This window comes from Limulus polyphemus, unplaced genomic scaffold, assembly GCF_000517525.1.
Source record: "Limulus polyphemus unplaced genomic scaffold, Limulus_polyphemus-2.1.2 Scaffold139, whole genome shotgun sequence".
In the NCBI taxonomy this organism is placed as follows: domain Eukaryota; kingdom Metazoa; phylum Arthropoda; class Merostomata; order Xiphosura; family Limulidae; genus Limulus; species Limulus polyphemus.
Window position 1 is genome coordinate 664,810 of NW_013665749.1, and position 9,096 is coordinate 673,905.

The 9,096-nt window shown below is 33.5% G+C and overlaps 1 protein-coding gene and 1 long non-coding RNA gene across 5 annotated transcripts in view; one reads left to right on the plus strand and one right to left on the minus strand.

Moving 5' to 3' along the window:
- Positions 1-5,590, minus strand: part of LOC111083328 — a 24,840-nt gene extending 19,250 nt beyond the window's left edge. Inside the window, exon 1 of the long non-coding RNA XR_002608970.1 lies at positions 5,579-5,590. This is a non-coding gene — a long non-coding RNA (uncharacterized LOC111083328). The remainder of the gene's footprint in view (positions 1-5,578) is intronic.
- Positions 1-9,096, plus strand: part of LOC106474484 (docking protein 5-like) — a 71,068-nt gene that overhangs the window by 27,757 nt on the left and 34,215 nt on the right. For 3 of the 4 annotated variants that reach the window (XM_022379748.1, XM_022379779.1, XM_022379773.1), the window contains exon 3: positions 4,565-4,679. The gene's annotated coding sequence lies outside the window, so the exon portion shown is untranslated. Of the gene's footprint in view, positions 1-4,564; positions 4,680-9,096 lie in introns of those variants that run through there. The other variant, XM_022379753.1, reaches the window with a different exon arrangement.

Consider the following 9,096-nt stretch of genomic DNA (forward strand, 5'->3'; position numbering starts at 1 on the left):
CCAAAGTACATGATAATTCTAGAAACGTTGCGTCACTGTAGTCATGTGACTCGCTGACGCAACAATACAATATTTCTTGTTATCGAAAATGAACTTGCGTATATCATCTGCGTAGGTGTCTTTGAAAAAAAAATGTAAGTAGAAACCGTACAGGATGTACATATTTTTCTTAATATTTCTTCGATAACATTTCGGTTTAAAACCTTTGGCATATTTGATAAATCACGGATTAAATTACAGACTGTTTGTTGCAAATGTTTTATTAAATGTAATGTGACTACGTAAAGATCTATGCACAATGTTCTTACGAAAATCTTAACTGTGATAAGTACTTGACGAGATAATTACAGCTAGGCGTGGGAAATACGGTTTCGGTCGTGACGGAAAGCGTTATGAAAACGCAACTAGCACACAAGCCTTAAGAGTAGAATTACGATTTTATACTGCCTTTCTAAGTTAATATACGCAAACGTGAAGTATATTGTTGACATTTTTTTTTCGTAAAATTGTTTCAAAACTATCCAGTACTCTAAAGACACTTAATTACTTGTTTTCTTGCCATCCATTTACTCTGAAACGACATTGAGATTTAAGACACGAAGAAATAGATTAAGTTTTAAGCAGTTGAGATTTTCTTTTAAATAATCTGTTATTCTTTTTTTATGGTTATACACTTAAGTAATTTCTTTGGGCTGGTAGCACTATTGGCTTTCAATATTACGTGGAAATTAGCGCCGAAAGTATATTGATGGTGATGGTGCGTGCTTACTATTGGCTTTGAAAAAGTGCGTGAAAATTGGTCTCAAAAGCATATTCTTCCAAAAAGCATCCTAGTCTATAATTGTACCACAACACACAAAGGGAAAGAGAACGTTTTTATGAAGACATTATTGAAAAGATTTATGTTAATAGATAGTAAGTTTAACATATTGAACAACTGGTTTACCTTTATTATAATTACATCGAATCAACCGAACTTACGATAAATTTTCTACTAAACATTTTCTTGTTTATCGGTTAAATGTTAAAGTTTAATACAGTGATGAACTTAAATTATAAAAAAATTTTTGAAACATAATAGCGAAAACAACGCCCTCTCTTCAGCTCCCGTGCTGCCAATAGCAGTTCAATCTAGGGGGTCTGGGGACATGCTCCCCCAGAAAATTGATATAATTTATAGTTGCTATACAATTCAAATGTGTAAAAGTGGGAGTGTTACAGCACCCCCGGTTCCGAGGCCTCTGCAATGTATATCCACAATTCCAACTGAAAAATTGGTAGCGAGTACAATTAAACATGCTTGAGAAATGTGCGTGATATTATTTAAGGTTTTAAACCATCAGGATTTTTTTATAGTATCTTCCTTACAAATTTTTAGCAGCTTATTATACTTCAAATCGCTCATTGTAATATATGCACGTCTAGCCAAGCACCCCCAAGTGTGCAACTCCTTCCTACACCACTGTACTGCCTATGGCATGTTCAAGTTAGACGTATCTTGCCACTTGTTTTTAGAATGCTATATTTGTTCAGATGTAGAGATGTGGTTCCAACTAAACGATCACGTATGATGTATTAGTTTTCACGTCCTTGTTGCACAAAGGAGAATACTGTATTCAACGCTAGGTGGACAACCGTGAGAACAAAAGCACGTAGCACACCAGTTAGACAGGAAAACGCATATGGTGTAGTTCACTACACCTAGCCTGAGTATTGTATTGCACTTTCGTATGACAACCTTACTATAGTTGCAATTAAGGATTTGTAGACTTTTGCATTTTCCAATTTAAAGCAAGCTTTAATCCATCAGAATTCGACTTACTTTCTTCTCCTCAGATTGTGAGTTTGCTATATTTTTTTTGGGCATTCCAAAATATACGTAAAATTGGTACTACATGACAATGTTTGTCGCTTTTTGTTATACTTCTATTATAAAGATTGTTTTGCGTTGTTAACTTAGTATTTGTATTTAGGACATACCTAAATTTCCTAAGCTCACTGAATCTCATGAGGTATTATTGGGTTTACAGCCGAAAATATCGTTAACAGCGAAGGTACTAAACTGATGAAATAATGTATTATAATCTTTAAGTATGTTCGATTAACTATGTTGATGGCCAGCTTGGTTTGTAGGTTCGTTCTAAGTACGTAGTTTACTCTAATAATAATTTGTTGTTATTGTTATTAATATAATCCTGTTCTCTTTGTTTCATTTGAAGTTTGATTTTATTTGATGAATCATATCCTAACCTCGTTGTTGTACCTCCTGATTTAATGTAGAAGATATAATATTTTCATTATGCGTTTATCAGTGAGTTAGCTTGGTATATACAGTGAAACCCCGATTTTACGCGAATTCGGATATAACGCGATGGGTCATTAACTCTTCGGCACGGGCTCGGTCCCTAGGACCGACTTCGTAAACATAACCTCGTTATAGTTTACATACTAATAACTTTTAAAATTTGTTGTGCTGTTTATTAAAAAGCCTACTAAAAATAATTTGTGTTTTAATTTCTACTGTAACAACAACGATTCAATCGCAAAATTTTTTAATTTAGGATATTAGGTCAACATTGGGTCCGTTTGAATAGTGATTTTCTTGAACCCCGATTTAGCGCGACCCCGCTTGTTTCGCGATGACATTTTATGGTCCCCGTTATAACGGGGCTACACTGTATTTATACCTTTCTACTAGCTGATGTAGAACTGTTAGAGCTATCTATAACCAGCTAAAAACTACTATAACTTAATTTTGTTGATAAATATTTTACGTACTTCAAGAAAACTCTCCTGACTACGGTTTATTATTTACAAAACCGTGAATATCTAAATAATAACCAAAAGCATTCAAATTTTGATTTCTTTTTGTTACACTGTTTGTTTGTATAAGAGTCTTTTAATGATTTTGCTGGTGTTTGTTTTTAATCATGCTTTTTAAGATTATACGTGTAACAGCTCAAAAACTCGGAAACATTTGGTTATTAGATTTTAACAACTTATGTACCACATGGTATATAATATTGGCTTTCCTTTGAAAACACACTTTTTACTTAATGGTTTCAACGGTTATAATTGTACTAATAAATATTTGGGAGTTTGCAACGACCATTTTTGTCTTAAAAATTTTCTCACACTTTCAGATTGAATGCAGAATTTACAGCAATAAACAATGACATCTTTCAGAATATCAGTGTTACTTATCTAGTTATTACTGCGATAGAGCCAGTTACAACCGCCAATAAAACTGAACATTATTTAGCTTATAAATAATATATTTAATAATAATATACAGTTAAACATTTGGGGGGATATATTACATTTCAAAACTTGTAGTACTTTACAATGTCCTCAAGAGAGTTGTTACTTTGGAAATTTTAAAAAATTGTCGGTGTTTCAAAATAAAAGTCATTAAAACTTAATGGTTTTAACACACAACATTCAAAGAGTTTCTAAATTGCTTTATTATAAATACAAGCCTGTGATTTTCATATTTCTTCTTAGACAGACTAATTGTTCATCAAATAATAACTTTAGATTCGGCAAGTTTTGGGTGTTATATTTCTTGAAAGATAGATTGGGTCCAGAATGTATATTCTTTTTATTTTTGCTATTATGTGTTGTATTTCCAAGCGCCATAGTTTACCCTCTCCCTCTTCATAATTTTTGTTTCATGCTATTCAGCTAGGTTTCTACAGTTGTTTCGAAGGATGTGCACCAATGTTGCAATACGGGGTTTAAAGTCTTCTGCACCTTTTTATATTTTTGTATGTGTTATTATTTTTGATGTGTTTTACTTTACGCCCTAGCGAACAATAATGGCTTGTTAAAACTGTTTAGCGGAAAATGATATATATTGAAGTGAATTTTCTAGTTATAAAAACGTTTTAGTATATAATGTTAGAACTTCAGATCCTGTGTCGTGTACGTTAAGTTTTATTCCGATTTTTTTTTTTTACATCTTTCGCTTTGTAGTGTTTTACAAAATAAATTTCTGCTGCAGATAATTGTGAAGCCAGTGAAAAATAATGATTGGGGCTAAAGAATATTAATAAGAATTAACCTTTTTTTGTTCAATTACAAATCATCTGAATTATTTTAATTCAAACTTTTAGAAAAATGGTAACAAATTCACAGTGGTTGGTTTTTTTGTAGGAGAGCAAGTATTATTATTTTATAACAACCAAAGAAAGTCCAGTAATGATACAGGGCTTATTGTGATATCTTTTATTCTTTGACAGTTTTAGTGTTTCTGGCGTTGAAAATATGAGAACATATCTATTTTTGTAGGCTTTGTTTTTAATACTATTTTAATTTGGATGTTTTATATTGTTCACTAGAGGGAGTTTTGGTATGACATAGTAATGCAGGTGATGCCCAGAAATTGCCTGAGTGTCCATATTTGACGTGACGTTTCCAATTTTCAAGAGATATGAGAAAAACATTAAAAATAAATAAAAACACCAAAATTAAATATTAACTTAATTTGTCAGTTAGTAAGTCAGTTCATTGTTGTAACTTTTATTTGTGTGAGAAGAAATTTATATTTGTTTGTGTGTTTTAGAGCAAAGCCACATTGAGGTATCTGCTGTGTCCACCGCGTGGAATCGAACCCCGGATTTTAGGGTTGTAAGTCCGTAAACTTGCCGCTGTCCCTCCGGGGTACAGAAATATAAGAAGTAAGTGTCTGTTAAGTTTTATTTTGTGAGTTAGGCCTATCGCTAGTTCATAAACTGTAAGTTCTAAAACTTTCACTTACAAATAAATAATTCTCTACAAATAACTGGATTACACTTAGCATTATTGTTAGTGAATAATACAAAAAGAAACTACCAGACGATATCAACCGTTACAACACAACTATTCAGAAAGCAAGGAGTGAAGTTGGCTTGTAAAACGTAGTAATATCATGTTTCGTCAATTAGGCAAAAATATTACTAGTAACCTCAAATGGATGAAAAAATGTATCTGTTCACAAAGTTTGATTTGCCATTTTATTGAGTATCGTACAGTCCAAAAATAGGAACTGGATATTTTTAGAACATCTTAAAAGAAGAAAATCAATAATAAAGATACAACCAGTACAAACTCAGTGTGAAGATTTCCAGGTACCAAGCAAGTAACAAAGCTGGACAGGTTATTTTAGTGATACTACAGATAAGAACTTTCTAGCAGGCTTTAGTTAATTCGCGTCATTGAGACCAATGATATTTTGAGCCTAGTCAAAGATACTAACACGCCATGGCAGATGAAATTAAATACCAGTGAGATAAGTACCCGAAAACACAGCGTTAAAATCAAAGATACTCTGATGTTCTTATTTGTCGAGCATATCGCTGTAATGATAACGAGTTGTTGTAAGCTTTGTTTAAAGAAATACGTCACATTTTATGTACTGCATTCAATTTTTTCAATAAAAGTGGCTCTATTTAGGTTTTTTTTTTGTTATGTAACTTTATTATAACTCATAAAACATTATATAAAATTTCTTTCAGCCGAATGAGAAGATGGATTTTTTATTAGCGTAAATATAATAGAATAATGTATAAATTTAAAAATTTCGTGTCAAATTTAATACACTAAGTTTCTTGCTTTACTGCACACTTTCCTGGGCGTGAGCATGTAGTTAGCGTGTCCCAACTGTGAATTCATTGTTCGCGTTCTGTTGCGCAAACAACCCGCTCCGCACTTCATTGTTCGCGTTCTGTTGCGCAAACAACCCGCTCCGTACTTTAGAATTCCAGATGCGATGTAAGAACGACTGTCAAATCTCACAATTCCATCAGACTAGAGAATCCCAAGAGTTGTTGGTGAGTGCTGTTAAATGGTTGCCTTCCATGTAGCCTGTAATTTCAAAAAGACTCTCTTCAAATTAATCATATCTGTCATTTTACATATCAAAAGTGTCCTATTATTCAGCTTTATAATTGTTATTCGTTTTGTGGTAGTAAAGCATACGCAGTCGTACAGTATTTGTGACATTTCACTGAGTTCTTTGTATCAACTTGGGTTATCTTGAAGGTATTCAGAGTTGTAGAAGCGTCGATTAATATATCTATATTTCGATAATTTGATTTGAAATTAGTTGTGACACTTAATTAGAAGATATAATCATTATTACTTGGAAACTTTTTTAACATCTGCCACACGAACTATACCAGCATCTCTTAGTACTGAGTCTAAGATGGTCAACATGGAGATCATTCCAGGAACCAGTGAGTTAGGGTTATTTCAACAGATCTGGGCGAATGAAGCTCGGCACAACTTGATGATGAAATCTATACGGATTGTAATATTGTAGTACAATACTGGGCATTATACCATCCTTCTTATATTTACTTTTCATTGTAGAAATGTCATCTTTAATATGAGAATCGCTAAGAAAATCATCTGGTAATGCATCGTGCATCTACTTCAACTTCAACACTGCATCTTTGGGCTCTACTGTGCCGTTAGTTTCACACAATATCGAAATTAATGATTTCTTATGTTTGATTGCCATCCCCTTTTATGGAGATAACGATACTATTGTGTCCGTTTTTGTTTCGCTGTCAATGCAGTAATTAATTGACAAATTTCTGATTCAACTGCTATCTCAAATCGATTGGGATATCTTCCAATAAGTTCTTCCCTTATCCGACTTGTACCCACGATTTAGCTTAACCACTACACTTAAACCATCATATTCACAACCACATCTAGAACATTTCCAGCATGTTTCATTCTACATTGTTTTACTTTACATTACAAGTTAATTTTTTTCATGTTGACTCTCATAGTCCTGGATCAGGTCACGGGTCTGGTCTAACGACCTAGACCTCGTAAATGGTGCCAAACGTCTTCCTTTTGTGTAATCAAAGCAATCCAAACTTTTCCCGAATGACTTTTTTCTTCTTCTTCTTCTTTGATCCACATCAAGATGCCGGGCTGGCTCGTGTGGCAGGTGTTAATTACGTGCTTGTATAATTTAATAATAAGGGTAAAGTTGTTGTGTACGATAAGCGACAAAACTGTAACATAAAAATGTAAAGCATTTCTTTACAAATTATAATGTATTTCGTAAAGTCACGTTTTAAAAAATGAATTCTTATGTTTCTATTGGCAAGTTCATGCTATAATTGGAATTGAATCCTAAGTTAATTTCTTTATATAATATTAAAGAAACTAAACCATGCACGATAAATATTTAACAATTTTCGCTTTTAAGAACAATTCTTTTTTTCATAGTAGTAATTTGATATCGCCTTTAGTACAGCAGGATTGTTACAGAAATTTCTGAATGGAGAAAAATAAGAAATATTCCGGTCATCATGACCAGTGAACTCAACTATGCGTTTATATAGAACTTAAAGAAACTTGTAAGGCCAGGGTATTCCCGGGCATTAACACTGCTTGGAGCACTTCTTCCACTGTACTTTACTTTCCATTTTTCAACTTCCCTTGGGCGCCTACAAAGTCCATTCACCTGTTTAGGTGTTAAGTAGAAGCTACTCAGAAAGAATGGAACAATATAAATAAATAATGAATCACCTCTTCTGTATATTATGATCTCTCGAATATATATATAAGTTCACTTATTTGTCACATTAATATTAATGTTCCTACTGTAGTTATTTTTGTTATAGTTAATTAATGTTATTTTAACTAAGAAAAATTTAAGTCCGCTAGGAAACATTAACTTTTATAAATCATTCTACAATTTGAATTTTCCACCGAAAATGACTTAATTTTGTATGAAAGCAAGCTATATTGAATACTTTGAAGGTGTGATACACTTTTATTCTATGATGTATTTACAGCAGTAGGCGTTGCTTTTAGAAAATAATATAGAAGCACAGATACATCTAGAGAAATAACAATGATAATAAAAAACAATAACAACTAGAAAATGATATTTACATACATGGGCGTCTGCAGGGGGGGGGGGACATTTGGCCTCCCTCGGAAAATGAGAAACATATTTTCTTCTTTATTCATTCAGTATATATATTATGTTGCTTTAGACTTTGCCACTCCCCTAGAGAAATTTCTGTGGATACTCATGATTATATAGATGAACTTGAAATATCGTGGTACTGCAGGGTAAAATAAACCTACCGTGAGGATAAGCAGCCTGAATACCACACTGAAGCTCATTAACAGAGAAAGCTGCCCCCTTGCACGTAAGTTTCAATGTTAATCCCCCCCCCCCCCCACCTAGGATCAACAAAGGTTAAACAGAGCGTCTGGTGAATCACTAAAAATTGCTTAATTTAGTGATACAACGAACATATGGACCCTCAACCGAAAACTACTTGATATATAGCTTTTTGGATAAAAATATATTTACATTTTTGAATGGGCTGGCAGCGTAGGAGAAGTAAATCTTACATTTGGTTAAACAAGTTAAGCATACATGTAACGTAGTCCCAGCGATGTGCTGATGAGAAATATATTATATTTTGTACTCTTCAGACTATTATGTAATTCCTTTATCGATGGTCTTCATGACGTCACATATTGCAGCCAGAGGCATGACAAGATTAAAAACCCACGTGCATTTACTCCCATATTATACCGATAACTTCCTCTGAGGGTCTTGTGATAGACTGTGAAATGCAGGTGCAAACATTAACTAAAGGGGAAAATAAGAATGATAATGTTCAACGTCTTCTACATTATCAGTGGAATGTTCAATCCCCCCCCCTTCCCCTCAAGTTAGCCGCGACATACAATATGCAGTTGCGTAAGTCCAAATTTACAGGTTTAGAATCTTACAGAAAGTAGAGTAGACTGTATAGGGTTACCCAATGCGGAAATAAAATAGCAAAATTCGAACCTTTCTCAACTAATCTTAAATACTGATAATAGTGCAAATAAGAGGATGAAAAATGTCATTTTTTCAAACATATCGTATATACAGCGTCCATCCTCGATTATGACATTCAAAATTTAGAATGGAAAATTTTGTGAATATTGCGAAAATAGAGAAACTCTCAAGGAAACGTAGAAATATTTATTGTTATCGATTGTTCTCAGAGAGTGCGGGCCCGGCATGGCCAGGTGGTTAAGGCACTCGACTCGCAATCTGAAGGTCGCGGGTTTGTATCCCCGTCA